Below are 15,927 nucleotides of genomic sequence, written 5' to 3'. Positions count from 1 at the left end.
CGACTCCTTAGCACCGATGTAAAGGTCTCCAGCTGACATTTACACCCCACATTAAACCAGTTCCGGGGCTGGCAGCTGCCATTTCAAACACAGGGGAGAAGGCAACCTGCCAGCAACGCTCCAGCCAGAGGCGGGGACCCCAGCATTGGGGATGCACGGACGGTATCCCGAATGTGGTCCACCAGACCAGTGGTTTTCAGCCTTTTTCTCGTTTTCAGACCCCTACAAAATTTTGAACGGCTGTGCGGACCCCTTCTGAAATCCTAGGCATAACCTGCAGACCCCCAGGGGGTCTGTGGACCACAGGCTGAAAACCACTGGCTTAGATAGATGTCTAGGGGATGTTTACAGTGTGTGTATGGGGAGGGATATAAGGGGACATATGGATATGTGGATGGATAGATACTGTCCAGGGGTGGCTAGAGACGCAGCCAGTGTACGATTTACCCCATTAAACTGAGTGACGGAGGTGGCTGGCTCGGGAAGGAGGGACAGCCCTGCTAAGTTGGGGACAGGGGGAGATGCAGGGCAGGGAGGTGAGCAAACAGAGATGGAAAGAGCTCGGACGACAGGTCAGGAGCCGACAGAAGCACTGACAGGGAAGCGGCCGAAGGGACCAGCTCACGAGAGAGAGAAAACAGCAGAGATGCACGGCCGGTGGGGCTGGGTCTCCAAGGGCTCCATGAGCATGAGCGGGAGAGTCCCAGACCGCGCCCCAGGCTCTCTAGGGGGGAGAGGAGCGGGTCTCACAGTGGGATAGGGATTGGGAAGCAGCCTCATGGGGATGGGGAAGGGGGGGGGCAGGGTTCCCTGCGGTGCATCGCAGCCCCTGAGGCACGTGGAGGGGATGTGAGGAGAGCCGCTGGCCATTTCTGATGCAATTGTTTAACTGCCAAAGGCGCTGGGGGGGTCTGCAAAGAGAGATTATAGGGACAGCAACTTTCTGCTGCCCGTCACATGACGCAGCCTAGCCAACGCCCGCATCACACTCACACTCTGTCTGTGCACGCCTTCCTCCCATCTCTTCCACACTCCCCGTGGGCCTGGCAGCTGGGGAGCTTTCCTTCACCCCTGCCCCAGCCCATGCATTTGGAGCATTGCTGCCAGTCTCTGAGCAGAGGCCATGGCTGGGCAGGGGCAGCTGCTCTGGGAGGGGTGGGGTGTCTCCGAGGCACTGCCACATGGCTCGGCTCAGAGAGACGAGCTGCCTGGATCCAGGCGCTGGAGATAATCTGCCAGCTCCGGCATCGTTAAAGCGTATGGAGCAGGCTCGAGAACTCGGTCATAAACAGGATTTCTGCCCTGCTGGCTGGAGCGTGACTGACAAGACACCGTCTCGTTTTCCTTTCACCCCCTTACCCTCAACAATGCTCCCCTTCCTCCCAGAACAGCATAGCGATCTCCCAGCGGAGGGGGAGGGCTGTAGCTGGGGTTACAGTTACCGAGGCAGGACCGGACTGAGGGGCAGGCGACCACCTGCAGTGCCAGGTCTGGGGGGCGCCAGGCTTAGGGTGCGGCACATGAATAAATATAGATTGACAGATCCTAGCGAGCAAATGTATCCTCTTATATGCCTGGGATAAATCATGCATGCAAATCGTGCGTCGAAGTGTGAAATGGGGCTACAAATGTAATACAAAATAAGGTATTCAAAAGTTTAACAAATGGGGGGGGGGGCACCAAAGATGCTCTTTGCCTGGGGTGTCATTTGGTCTAGGGCCGGCCCTGAGCCTAGGAAGGATGCACCAAGTATTTGCCAGTCCAAGGCTGGGAGGTTGGGGAGGGGCTGACGGACTCTGGTCATCTGGGGAGGGAGGGTGCAGAAAGATAAGGGGTGCAGAGGGACTATTTTGCTCAGGGTGAGCACCGTGGGTTTCCAAAGCGCTGTGTGATTTAGGAGTTCGAATTTGGGGTGCTTAGAAGAGGTCAGATTTTCAAGAGGCGCTCCCAGAAAACCCAGCTCCTCGGAGGCATCTCCCGGCGGAGAGTCGCTTTTGAAAATCTCAGCCGCAGCACCTTTCGCTGGGGTGCGGTGGGACAAGTGACCCCGTCTGCTGGCAGCCAGAAAGCCACAGGATCAAAGTCTGTGTCTGCTTCCAGGAGAGAGGGGGTGGCCCTGTAGAAAGGACACTGGACTGGGGGGGGGGAACTGAATTTTCAGCACATTGGGCGCAGAGCTCATTTGAAAAAGTCCCACCTTGATTGTGGGTCCTGGCCTCTTGGAAACGCAGCCTGCGCACTTCTGCAGGTCTCCCGTGCAGAACGCTTTTCAGCACAGAAATCAGGCGCCGGGGGACTCTCCAGGCTTTGGATAACGGGGGGGGAGGGGGGGGGTCCTGTAAACTGGGAGCGCGAGTGTGTCTAGACCAAGAGCAGGAATATTTCTAGCTAGAATCTCATTCTAGACACAAGCACTTCCACTGCGCTCTGAACAGCTGAGTGTCTGCTGTGAATGTGAGCGCCAGATGGGGGTGGGGGGCATCTCTAGATTTAGATACACAGGGCCCCCCATTCTCATTTACAGGACAGAGGGGTTTTGTCAATTACAGTTCCTACCAGCGGGATGTGGAGAGGCCCTGGAGCAAATGAGTGTCAGGTCCCCAATCTCTCCATGAAGCCACAAGCTGGTCGCCCAACACCAGAGAGGTGTCCATTTCCGGGGCTCCTTTTTGGCCACTCATGTGCATGAGGCTCCAGCACAGGAATGGCAGATTCACCGCAACCAAAGGAGTCCCTCTAAGTATCGACAGTAACAACCCACCAGCACCTTTCATCCGAGGGCAAAGGCTCTTTGAAAATAGCTCCCTCCCCTCAAGCAGGTCTCAGTATCATCAGCCCAATGTGATGGATGGGTAAACTGAGGCACGGATGACATGACAGTCCCAAGGTCACACACAGTCAGTAGCAGAGGTGGGGTTAGAACCCAGGAGCCCTGAGTCAGTCCTGTGCCCTAGCATCTAGACCCTACTCCCCTCCAGGACTGGGGATAGAACCCAGGAGTCCTGACTCCCCCAGATCTAACCCCTAGACCCCACGACTCCCACAGATCTAACCCCTAGACCCCACTGCCTCATATTGACTATGCCTCCCAAGAACCCACAGGTGCCTTTTAGCAGCCAGCGATTTGGCACAGTTAGGAGCTTCACCCCAGGGTACCTGCTGCACTCTCAGTAAATAGCATTAAGGGGCTCCCAGAACAGCTGGGAAAGCTGGCTTCGCGGGGCGACACCCCCATGCTGTGTGTGGCACTGGAAGTTTGTGCTTCGCAAAGGAGTTGGCTCATGCTCCCCATTTTAGAGGGGAGATACTAATAATAGCATTTACTACGCGTGTTACGGTAGCACCCAGAGAGCCCAGCCCAGCCCAGGGCCCCGTCTTGGCACATAAACAGAGTCCCTGCCCCAAGGAGCTTACAATTGAAATAGACGTGCCAGACACAGGAGAGACACTGCCACCGTGTTACAGGTGGGGAGATGAAACCAGTCGAGCAAGGTTGCCAAGGCAGGGATTGATCCCAGGTCTCCGCAAACACAGCCTTCTTTTCACGTTCCCGGGGTCCCACGTTGCTTTCTGCCCTCCAGAACGGGTCCGATGCGCTACGTTGCCCAGACGTTTCCTTTGAAAACGGGCCCCAGGGCACGCCCAAACATTTGCCACGGGACACCCCCACTTCCCGAGCAGAAAACAGCCCCATCCAGCAGCTTCCACATTCAGACACCGCATCATGCTGGCGGTCGTGAAATGGCTGGTTCCGCGGCTTAGGTACTCGCCTGCCTCAAGGATTTCACCACTTCCACTCCGGGCAGCCCCGAGCCCTGCAATTCTGCCCCCCCCCCCCAAATCTTTGGGGGAAAGTCCCATCCAAACGCTGCAGCTGGGCCGGGAAAGTAGCAAGGGTGGCCACAGAAGTGAAAACTGGGCAGGACAGGAGCCAACCTTGCAACTGCCAGAAGCTTTGATGTTTGGGTCTGGGGTGGATTTGCAGCTCCATGGGGACAGGGAGGGATTGGCCGTTCCCCCAGGGGAGAGTCAGCAGGACAGATTTGTCCCAGCGCCTCCTCTCTGGATCCTGTGAGCTCTCCTGTTTGTACAGCACCGAGCACAACAGGGCCTGAGCTCAGCCAGCCCCGCCCTGATACACCCTAATAAACAACACCAGAGAGGGGGTGCTGCAACTTCAAGCACGAGGCAGGAGGGGGGAATTAGGAGCGGGGGGGGGGGCGCTTTTGCGGTTTGCTTTTAACCCTTACAGCGCCAACACGCCCAACAGCAGCGTCTGCTCCCAGCTGGCCGCGCAGCCAGCCCAGCGCTGCCGAGACACCCAGGCACTGCCAGCCCCTCCCTGGCATCAGCCAGCGCCGGGCCGGGCTCTGCCTCCGCTCCGCTCCGCTCCGCTCCGTCCTTGGGGGCGGAGGGCGCCCAGCGTCTCCCGGTGGAGGCGAGATCTCGTCCCGGCGGCCGGACGCTCGGGGGAGACTGACCCCCAAAGGCCTGGGGGGGGGGGGGGCAGACGGCGGCTGGCCTGGAGCAGGAGCCGGGAGGGGCCCGGGGACCATGCGGGTGAATCAAACCCTGATTCCCCCCCCCACACACACACACACACAGGCCGCCCCCCCTTCCCCGCGCCCTCTCCAGCGGCGCGCAGGGGACCGGACCTCGCCGCCCGCCTGCGCCCGGGGCGCACAACCCCAGAGCTGGCGGGCGCCGGTGGGGGGCGGGGGGGGGGAACCCTCCTGGGTCCAGACGTGACTTTGGGAACCAGACAACGCCCCCCGCCGAGTCCTTCCCCCGCCAGCCCGGGCTCCCGCCCGGCGCCACCAACTTACCGGCTCCGGGGCTGGGGTTCGGCTCCGGCGGACACCGGGCGCTGAGAGAGAGACCCTCGGGGGGGGGCCGGTCTGCGGCGTGGGGCTGGGGCTCGGGGCGGTCCCGCCGCGCCTGGCTGCGATCCGGGGAGGCTCGCCGGAGTCCGGAGTCCCGGCAGGCAGGCGGCTCGGAGCGCCCGGGTGATGTCAGCGCCTGTGAGCGAGCGAGCGAGCGAGGGAGGGAGAAGGCGGCTTTGTTGTGTGGATCCTCCTCGCCCAGCCCCGGCTGGGATCGGCGCGGCGGAGTGAGGAGGAATCTCGGCGAAAGAATTTAACCCTTGGCAGCCCACGCCCCTTCCACGCGCTGCCCCCCCCCCCCCCCCGCCTTCCAGACAGACACCGAATTACAGGGGCTGGTGTCCGCCGGGGGTCGGGGCTGCCCGGCCGGGCTGCGAGTTTCCAGGCGGGCACCGTGTGTGTGCTGCTCTGGGCGGAGGGGGACGCGAGCATCCCAACCCCCAGGTGCCTTCGGAAAGCCCAGCCCAGCCCAGCCCCCCGCCTCTCCCCCTCCCCCGGCCCAAGCCACAGAGCCGGGGCCACCGTCTGAACAGAAAGTGAAACTGACCAGTTCATTGGGGAAGGGGCCGAGATGCAAATCACAGCTGCCCCGGGCGGCTGGATTTCGCATCTCGTTTCAGCCCCGTCTTCTGAGGGGGGCGGGGGGAGTCTAGTGCAAATGGGGGCAGCGCTGTAGCTTTCAGTGGGGGGGACAGGGGGCGCTGATTTTACACCAGCTGAGGAACTGACCCCCTGGTTTTCTGCCTGGGCTTCCAGTCCGGTTTGCCCCATTTTCTGCTTTCCAACAAAGCTGGACAAAGCAAAGGGCCAGGAGGGGCAGCCGCTGCTCCTGCCTCCCCAGCAGGACACAAACCCAGTGGGCCAGAGCTTCTGATTCCAAAGGGTGACTCAGCGCCAATCCCCAGAGGAGAGAGCCCCCCAGTATCTGAGATGGAGAGTCCAATCCATCGGCCATTCATCATCACCCCTTCACAAAGGACAGCTGGTTAGCCAGGGCTGTGAGCTCTGGTTTGTTATTGTAGGGTCACCCGGAAATGAAAGGCTGCACTCACTGGTTTGTTATTGTAGGGTCACCCAGCAACAAAAGGCTGTACTCACTGGTTTGTTATTGTAGGGTCACCCAGTAATGAAAGGCTTCACTCACTGGTTTGTTATTGTAGGGTCACCCGGCAATGAAAGGCTGCACTCTCCGGTTTATTGTAGGGTCACCCAGCAATGAAAGGCTGCACTCTCCAGTTTGTTATTGTAGGGTCACCCATCAACAAAAGGCTGCACTCACTGGTTTGTTGCAGTAAGGTGCTCCGCTGTTTGTTGCTGTCAAATCACTGAGCTGCAATATCTGGTTTGTTATCGCGAGGCACCTCTGATCACAGGAGCGCATACGCTCTTTTGCTATTGTATGGTGACTCCAGGTGGGCACATGCCAGTGTGTTATTGTAGGGTTTGCTTATGAGTTTCTGTGCTCCTCACCCTGGCCCAGGGAGCTGGGCAGTGAAAAGGAAGCATCTAAAGAACCACACAGACTCTGCGACCCGTTGCCAGGAGGTGCAGCCCCCCAACCTGGCTCCTTCCCCCCCCCTTCTGCAGCCCTAAGTCTCCTTCCCCCCAACCCACACAGCCCCTTCATGATTGCAGAAGCCGTTCCTGTGTTTGCCACAAAAACAGCCCATCTCGCCCACCTTCCCCGCATCAGGAGGGGCTGACAAACCCCGTCAGGATCCGAGTAGTGTGAGAGTGAGACCGAAAGGAGGAACTGGGCCAGGATGGCCTTTCACTTCCCCCCAAGCATGGAGGTGGGGGGCTGGCTGAGAGACATGACATCAGGGTTTATTTTAGCAAGCAGCTCAGACCCTGTGGGTTTACCCCGGCGGTTGCTGTTGAGGCACTTGAACCCAGGCCTGGGTCCCGCCCTGGGCGAGGACATGACAATGGGGCCCAGGTTTCTGGATGAGTTTTGGGGCACCAGGGGGAAAGGAGCAGCCTGGCTGCATTAGCTTCTGCCCTGCAGTGCAGGGATCTGCTGCCAGCTCCAGCCGGGGAGGTTGGAATCAGTTCCTGTGCAGCTGCCAGTTGCAGTTCCTAGATGATGTGAACCAAGCGCTACAGCTGTTTGGAAGGCTGCCACTGCTATCCTCCGGAATGGTGTAGGATGTGCTGGCTATGCGGAACTCACAGCAGCGCCAGTCCTGGCCCCTCCCAGCAGGGGGCGCTGTAGGAAGCAGGGCAGGAGGGCTGGCCATGGGGGGGGGGTCACAGCTGTTCCAGTCCCTGTCCCGTCCCCCCCCAGCTTCTTCCAGCAGGGGGGAGGGAAGGCTGCGGGGAGTGGGATAGGAGTGCATCCAGGGGACGTGTAGGGGGAGCAGCTGGAGCAAAGCCATGGAGGGGTTAAACTTGGCCAGGGACATTGAGATCCCAACTATTTATCTATCTATCTATCTGGGCCCCCTGGGGTTTCTCCCAGGAAAAAGGAGGCCGGCAATGCCTGTGTGGGGCTGTAGTCCCTGGGCGGACACCATGGGTGAGCTGGGTCTCTGTGGGTGCTCTGTGCAGGCCTGGTGCTGGGCGTTGCCCGCTGCCCCCGGCCCCTCTGCCAGCTGCGCTCAGTGCTACTCCATGGGAGGTGTTGCACAAACACCCTAATCCCATCTCCAAGTGTTTTCACGAGAGACGACAGCGTTAAGGAGACGGCAGCAGGGCGTCCTCTGGCATGTCTACTGCCCCTGCTACCGCAATCAGCTCAGCCAGCATCACCCATCCCCGCCCAGGGGTCTCTGCTTCCGGCCCAGGACCACAGAGCGCTTTACAAACACAGCTAGAGGCAGGCTGGGAAGTGGGTAAAAGAAGTCACGCCATCCAATGCTGAAAAATGCAGCCTCCTCTGGGGTGGGGCATGGCAGCTGCTTAACAGCACGGAACAATATTATAGTTTAGGACAAGAAGTAAAGAAGCAGCTTGTGTCCAGTGTAAATGTCTGGGAGAATTTACTCGGGCAGAATGTGGCCCCAACACCTCAATGCCTGTGAAAATGGGGCTGGGAGGGCAGGGTTATGGGTTATGCATCTGACCCAGCAGGCAGCCAGTCCAGCACCACAGTGGGGTCAGCGCTGACTTAGGGGAGAGCACCCCCTATTGAGCCCTCACCCTGCGTCCTATAGCGCAGCGCCCCCTAGTGTCACACTGGGGCATTGGGGTCTGCACTCACTGAAGGAACGTGCCCCCTATGAGCCCCCTACTCCACTTCTTGCAGCACAGAGCCCCTGGCCCTCCTTGGAAACACGTTGTCCCCCGGGGTAGAGATCCAGCCTTTCCTGCCTGATGCCGGTTCCTGGGGAGCGGGATTTCTCCTTGGCCTCCTAGCGACTCTAAGCACCCAAACCCATCGGGCCCCTTGTCTCTGTGGCTGTTCTCTGGCTCCCACCATGGGAAAGGACCTTCGCCTGGGCTGTCTGGCTGGGACGCTCGACCCTTCTGATCGAGTCTGGCCTGTATAAGCCAGGCCGGGGAACCTGCCTCCGGGGTTCCTGCATCCAGCTCCCATGCCCTGTGCCTGAGCCAGAGCGGGGTATTTAGATCCAGGCTCCAGGGAAAGCTCTCCTCAGGAAGCTGCTCCCACCTTGGAAGGGTCAGAGATCAGCCCATCCCTCTGGCATGAGTTTGAAGGTCCCCGAATGGCAGGATTGGCGAGCCGCAGCCTCGTTACAGGCCAGACTGAGGGACTCTCAAATCCAGACGTCCCTTCCGGGCCAGCTCGGCCCCGTGGTGCTTGGCCCCTGCGGTGGGAGCTAGGCCAGGCCAGAGCACCTGTTAGAGTCATGTGGTATTGTCCCTTTGCCTCATCCCCTGGGCCCCTCTCTGCATGCACTGCCCTTCCCAGGACCAGCCAGCAGCACAGAGATCCTGCCTCTGGGTGCCCGGACCCCGGATCCAGAGCCACGGATGAGGCTGCCAGGCGAAGCCTGCAAGTGGATCCAGGTGTGGCTCTGCCTCTGATCGGATGGTCCGTGTCGGGGCCGGGGGACAGTCTCTGTGAGATGGCTGCCATCCACTTTCTCCTTTCACTCCCCTCACCCAGCTTCCTCTCTCCAAGCCCACAGCTCCCAGTGGTTAGGGCCTGCATAGTGTCTCCCCAGAGGGTCATGGAGGGCTAGATCCCTGTTTGCCTGCCAGGTGGGACTGTCCTAGGGGAGCCTCTGCCCTTGCACCTGGTGATGTGACAGCCTCAAGGGCAGGCGATGTCTGGCCGCAGGCTCAGCTGAGCTCACCAGCCAGGCACAGGCCCTGCTGACTGGTGAGTGTGAGAGGGGGGTGATTCTCTGTGGAGATTAGCTGGTCCCATGTGCAGTGACAGGAGAACAATGGGGCTGGCACTTCCCCTGGGAGCCAGTTCCATGCACAGTGTGTGTGTGAATGGACGTGTGAGGGTGCTGCAGGAAATGCCTGTGACAGGGAGCTGCGCCAGCCAGACGTGGCCATGCTGGGTTAAACAGCAGTGCAGTGATGTGAATCCAAGAGCCCAAGTGCACCAGGGACCTTGCCACAGCTCTGCCACTACCCCTCCATCCTGACCCGCAGCTCTCTGCTATCCCAGCCATGAGCTGCACCCCCTCCGCTCCCCAGCCCTGCCGATACCCGTCAATCCCACCCCCCAGCTCTCTGCTACCCCAGCCCTGGGCTCCCCCCCCATTCCCAGCTCTGCCAGCGCCTCTCAACTCCAACCCTCAGATCAGGTTTTCCGTCTGATGGCACCAAAATTTCACATGCTTCTTCATTAAGATCTTTCATTCGAAGTGAGCGTCATCCGCTTTCCACCATCGCGGCTGCTGGGGCATCATGAGATCAGTCATTGTTGTGTGGTGCAGTCTGCCTCGCCCCCCATCCCGCCCCAGGGCGGAGCAAGATCTGGGGCATTTCCCAGCTACAGATGCAAATGCCGTCCTCTCTACCCCCTGCTTCCTGGATGCGTGGTTTGCAAAAAGTGGCTGGCCAGGAAACTGTGGCCACTGACTCCAAAGGGGAAACAGCTGCCAGTGGCCGGGGACCAGCAGCATCAGCCGCAGGAGATGCTTTGCAGGAAGCATCACTTTTGCACAGCACCAGAGTCTGTGGGGCCCTCCGGGTGAACTAGAACAGCAGACACCAGGGGGCAGCAAGCAGAGGGCAGGGGGATGGGGACCTGCAGTAAATTTTGCAGATAGTTTTCTAAGGGCCCTTCCCAATCAGTGGCTGAGCCCCATGATTCCTGTTTGGCCCGGTTGTGCTCCCCTCTTGGTCCCAATCCTACACTGACTGGGCCTGATCCTTAGAGTTTGCCCACTGGCTTCAATAAAACCCAGGAGTCCTGACTCTCCCCTGCCCATCGCTAACCCCTGGACAGCCCTCCCCTCTTGGGGCCAATTTTATTCACCATTTTCATTCGTGACCTTGGCACAAAAGGGGGAGTGTGAGGTCATGCATGTAGGGACTAAGAGCAAGAATTTTTGCTACAAGCTGGGACATATGGGTTGAATACAGGATGACTATGAGCCCCAAGCATGAAAAAGGCGAATGCGACCCCAGGAGGCATCAGGTGAGGTATTTCCAGTAGCAACAGGGAAACCTTGTATTGTTATATAAGGTACAAGTGAGACCTCATCTGGAATACTGTGTGCAGTTCTGGTCTCCCATGTGTAAGAAAGATGAATTCAAACTGGAACAGGTGCAGAGAAGGGCTACTAGGATTATCAAAGGAATGGAAAACCTGCTGTGGCAGCCGTCAGCTCCCCTCTAGTGGGTCCCACGCTCGTACTGTCTCTAGTGGGCCAGGGTGTGTCCAGTCACCCCATCTTCCCTAAGGAAGGGGGTAGGGACCCGGGCCCACCCGCTCCTCCGGGTCCCAGCCCAGGGGCCCTATGAGAGGCAGCTATGTGCTGCTGGCACTGTCTTCCCAGCTGCACTGTCTTCCCCTGGGCTAATTCCCCCCCTCATTCTGGCTCCTTGAGCACAGCACAGCACAGATACCTTTGTTTGTCCACAGGCCTCTGCACTCTGTTCTGCTCCTCCACTTTAAGCACAGCACAGCACAGCACACAGCACACACACAGCACAGCACTCCTACCCCTCCTGCTTGTGCTCTGTCTGTTTGGGGCAGAGGGTTTTTATGGAGCACCTGGCTGGTCCCTAATTGCCCCCAGCTGCTCCTAATTGCCCCCCTAACAACCCTCAGCTAGACTGCAGGGAACAGAGCCCGGAGCATTCTGAGGCTTATATATCTGCCTTCAACACTTGTCTGTAAAAACTTGCTTCATGACAAATTTGGAATGTGAGATCACTGCCCGAAAGCATGTTTTAACTTTTTTAGTAGGTATTTTTTTAAAAATGAAACTTATTTTAAGTTTATTTTAAAAAATATATAGTTAAATATAAACCAGTTAATCAGTGTCAATCTGGACAACCATATGCAAATGATTCACTTTATGTGCTTATGTATCAATGCTGAACATTTTTAAGAGGAAAAGGTATAGAAAAATAAAGGATATGATTGAGAAAAAAAAAAAAAAACAAAAAAAAAAACCACTTTCCTACAGCCTTCTGCCTTCGCCATATCACACTGCCTTACGAGAGGAAACTCAAGAAACTTGGCTTGTTTAGCCTAACCAAAAGAAGGCTGAGGGGAGATATGATTGCTGTTTATAAATACATCAGAGGGATAAACATAAGGGGAGGGAGATGAGTTATTTCAATTAAGTACCAATGTGGACACAAGAACAAATGGCTATAAACTGGCCATCAACAAGTTTAGGCTTGAAATTAGACAAAGGTTTCCAACCATCAGAGGAGTGATGGTCTTCAACAGCCTTCCAGGGGGGGCATAAAACCTAACTGGCTTCAAGACTGAGCTTGGGGGGGATGGTGCGATGAGGCTGCCTACAATGGCATATAGCCCATCGGTAACGGCTAGTATCAAATATCTCCGATGGGCAGAGACAGGACACTTGATGGGCTAAGAAGCTGTACGTTCTACAGAGAATTCTTTCCCAGGTGTCTGCCTGGTGGGTCTTGCCCACATGCTCCGGGTCGAACTGATCAACATATTGGGGTCAGAAAAGAATTTTCCCCTGCTCGGACTGGCAGTGACCCTGGAGTTTTTTTTTGCCTTCCTCTGCAGCATGGGACACAGGTCACTTGCTGGTTTAAACTAGTGTAAACGGTGGAGTCTCTGTAACTCGAAGGCTTTAAATCATGATTTGAGGATGTCAGTAACTCAGTCAGAGGTTAGGGGGTCTGTTACAGAAGAGGGTGGGCGAGGTTCTGTGGCCTGCGATGTGCAGGCGGTCAGACAAGATGGTCATGATGGTCCCTTCTGATCTCAAAGTCTATCAGTCTATGAGAGCCAGACCCCAGGATTCCTGCCCCTGTTCCCCCATGCCACTCCCTAACTATTCAGTGCCACGCCCCTCCCAGAGCTGGGCACAGAACCCACAATTCTGGTCTGCCATTTCCCTGCTGTAACCAAGTAGCTCAACACCTAAAAGGCTTTACGGAGCCCCATGTTAACAGCGCAGAGACGGCTTCATGAATTTTTAATTTTAAAATCCTTTTATATAATAGAGACTTTTTATTTATTTACATGTAAACCCGGCCTTGGCGCTGGGAACCCCAGCACAGGAAGTGCTTGGGTAGTTAGAGCATGAGGAAGGGAAGGTGAAATTGACTAGGCACAGAAGGTGAAATTGACTAGGCCTAGGAAAGGCCAGACCGGCTCTGACCAGGTATTCTGTCTCTGACAGTGGCTGCAGTCTGCTGCTTCAGAGGAAGGTGCAGGAGTCCCTGCAGTGATGGGATGACCCTTTCCCTGGGAAAAATCCCCTCTTGACCCCTTTGCTGAGTGGTTGGCTCATGCCCTGACCTGGGAAGATGATAGCGCCTCCCCAGTGCTCCGGCACAGACCGCCCTGGGCCTCTTGCAGGAATTCCTGCTCACATATGCAGGGGAGGGAGAAGTAAAGGAGGGACAGATGCAGGCATTGATGCTGCAGCCACCTTGGTATGGCTTCTGGATGTATTAAGTACATGAAGGGCCCAGCTTGCGGTTAGCAGCAACACAGGTCGCCTTAACCCACAAGCTGGGACAACGAAACCCTCGGTTGTCCCAGCCCAAGAACAAGCCAATGGTGGGCTGGTGAGAAAGCCGTCGTCCTGTGGCCAGGGGGTGCACGAGATTCAATGGGTTTCCAGTGGGAGGAGTGTCACCGGGCACAGGCCGTGCACTCTGGCCCCAGCCTGAGACACTGTCGACATGGGGCACAGCGGGGCTGCTGCAGTACCTAGTGGGCTTCCGAGGCTAAAAAACCAGGCCGTTGAATTGTGCCCAGGACCAGATGAGAAGCTGCTCAGCGTTTTATGTCAGCCACAGGGATGGAACCTGGCTCCCCTTGCTCTAAAAGCCCATGTGTAGAATCATTGTGAACAGTGGAGGGACTATGACACACACTGAAGAAGCTCTGATCCACCCAGAAGTGAGCAGTCGTGCACAGACACAAAGCCAGCTTGGGACAAGATGATCTGGCTCCTGATGGGAGGCCTTTAGGGAGCCGGGCGGATGCTGCCTCGTCCAGGGACCTTTGAGCTGAGAATACAATTAGGTACAAAAATACCTGGGTTCCGTTATTTAATACCTGGGACTTCCTCTGAGTCCCACATTAGCACCAGGTGTGTCACTTGCCCCTCTAGTGTGGACAGCACAAGGGGATAAGAGGCTAGTACTGCTAAGCAGGATATCTTGTGATTGATACTGGTGCTGAAAGTCCAGGGATCAGATCATGGTCACGCACAAGGCAGGGGCATCGCTGTGTTGGCAGGCTACTTCCTCCCCCGTGGCGCTGACTGGTCCCTGTGTGCAGGGGAGCATCTGAGTCATTTCCCCTTCCGTCAGGCAGCGCAGGGTGCTTTGCCCACATGGCGAACGCCCTCCCAGCGGAAAGCAAAGCTGCCCTGGCCCCACACAGCTCCAATTTCACATGGCCCCATCCAGGAGCTGATATTTAATTTATAGCTGCGAATGGACAGCGGACAGGGTCAAGTGCAGAGAATGTGCTGCCACACACAGACGCCCTCTGAAATGCTCAGCGCTCTTCCCAGCCAGTGCCAGGCTGGGGGTTTGTCTCTACTGCAGCAGCCCGGGTGCGTACCTGTAAAGTCAGGCAGCAGCTAAGACAACAGGGTGCTGGAGGATCGAACCCAGGACTTCTGCGGTCACACCCATGAGTTACAACAGGCTGAGCTAAGGAGTCAGCTGTGGCTTGGCTCACCCGGAGCAGACTCATAGATGGCTACACATGCTCAGGGGTGCACTGTGTGTTATTACATACCGGAAACATCCCTGGCTCATTGCCCTGCCCCAGCTCTAGGCGTGTGAGAAGTCATGAGGCTTCCCACAGAGAGGATAAAGGACTTCTACTGCTGGCCTGCAAGCTGATCTCCCTCAGCTCAGGAGGCAGAGGCCTCTCTGTTTGGAGCCGGCAGGTCCGGTGCAGGCCCCGCAGGGGATGCGGGGGAATCAGCATCTGCTAGAACTGATGGGTTCTGTGGGTTTCGGGAACCCACCTGAAGACCCCTGGCGTTGAAGCTTCTGTACCTGGCGCCAACCCGGCTCAGAGCTGTGGATGCCCCCACGACTTTGCAGTCCAGGCCTGAGATGGGATCCCGACTTGCTAGGCCAGTGCCCCCTCCGTGCGGTCTCTGGTGTCCGGAGCTCGCCAGCCCCGTCCGCTGAGCGATGCACAGAACCAAGCTGCCATCCCAAGCTGGGGTCAGATCGGACTTCAGCAGCAGTCGGCACCAGCAGATGGGCCTGGCCGTGCTCCCTGAGGTTCGCGGAAGGGGCTCTGTCAGGCCAACGGAAGAGGAGAGAGATCAGGGCCCTGCCCCAGCCCCCAGATGGGGAAATGGCAGCAGGGCTAGCAGGGGTGGGGCCCGGGACGCCATGCTGGGGGAGCTAGGCTTGCTAATGGGGCCTCTGCGGTTCTGTCCCCAGCCTCGCTCTCATGCCCACGTACAAGTGCATGCAAATACCCACGCACACCCCTGTACAGGTTCATGAAGGCATGCACATCCCGAACATATGTTAACCCCCCCCGACACAGCCCTCCCCGCCTGCCCCATCACACTGGGCTGTCTGAGCCGGGCCATCGCTCAAAGCCTGCAGTTAACGTAGCGTAGACCTGGTAGCCTTGGCAACGCCAGCCACAGGGGAGCAGCGAGGAGTCGCGCCAGTCATGCCAGTCCAGGTTCTCCTACCCGCCACTTAGCAGGAGCCTTGGTGCAGCCCAGGGGGTGTGGTGTGTCCCTCCCCCTCCTCCATGCAGGAGGCCGAAGGCTTCAGACCCACACGCAGGGGACTGGGAGGTGTCAGCTCTAAGCGGGCCAAGGGTTGGATGCTAGGCCCAGCTCCCGCAGCGATGCCACGGGCTGGCACCCATGGGTGCTGCTGTGCCCGTGTTTATTCCACACCCAAAATCAAGTGGAAAGTTCACCCGTGGGGGGGTCGAGCTGGTCAAAATTCTTTCGCCGGCCAGTTTTTTGGGGGATGAAAACTGACTTTGAAAGACATGAAAACTACGAAGCGGAAATGGCTCCTGTTCGAAACGTTTTGCTGAAACGAAGTACCATGAAAACCGTTATCCTTTAGCTTCAGAACAAAACAAAAAAATTCGAATTTTCCTTTTGGTTTTTCTTCCTTGTTCTCCCGGTGGTGAAAAGGGGGCGGGGAGGGAAGGAAACTGAAAAATTTCCATTTTGAATTCACTCAGAAACCCCCAAACATTTTCACGAAAAAATATTGTTAAAACGAGGAAACTGTTTAATGTTCATTCTAAATTCTTCACAGCCAGGCCCTAACTACCAAATTCAAATGGTCACACCCCTGGGGTACCTATGCCCTGGGGTTGGATAGTAAATGCCACCACCAAGCCGGGAGATTTTTTTACCATGTCACCCCTCGTTCTGCTCCCTGATTCCACAGGAGCAGGGCTCGCCCTGAGAGATCCGGTCGGTGCTCTTCGAAGACC

General features: G+C 57.3%; 1 protein-coding gene across 1 annotated transcript in view; it reads right to left on the bottom strand.

The window, feature by feature from the left end:
• The window catches only part of PEA15 (proliferation and apoptosis adaptor protein 15), a 35,879-nt gene extending 30,702 nt beyond the window's left edge, over positions 1-5,177 (bottom strand). Inside the window, exon 1 of the mRNA XM_067569674.1 lies at positions 4,827-5,177. The gene's annotated coding sequence lies outside the window, so the exon portion shown is untranslated. The remainder of the gene's footprint in view (positions 1-4,826) is intronic.
• Between the last annotated feature and the right edge of the window lie 10,750 nt (positions 5,178-15,927).

Source organism: Emydura macquarii, unplaced genomic scaffold (genome assembly GCF_026122565.2).
Source record: "Emydura macquarii macquarii isolate MOO-44397 ecotype Brisbane River unplaced genomic scaffold, CSIRO-AGI_Emac_v2 contig_2924, whole genome shotgun sequence".
Lineage (NCBI taxonomy): Eukaryota > Metazoa > Chordata > Testudines > Chelidae > Emydura > Emydura macquarii.
This window is presented reverse-complemented; position numbering and strand designations above follow the sequence as displayed.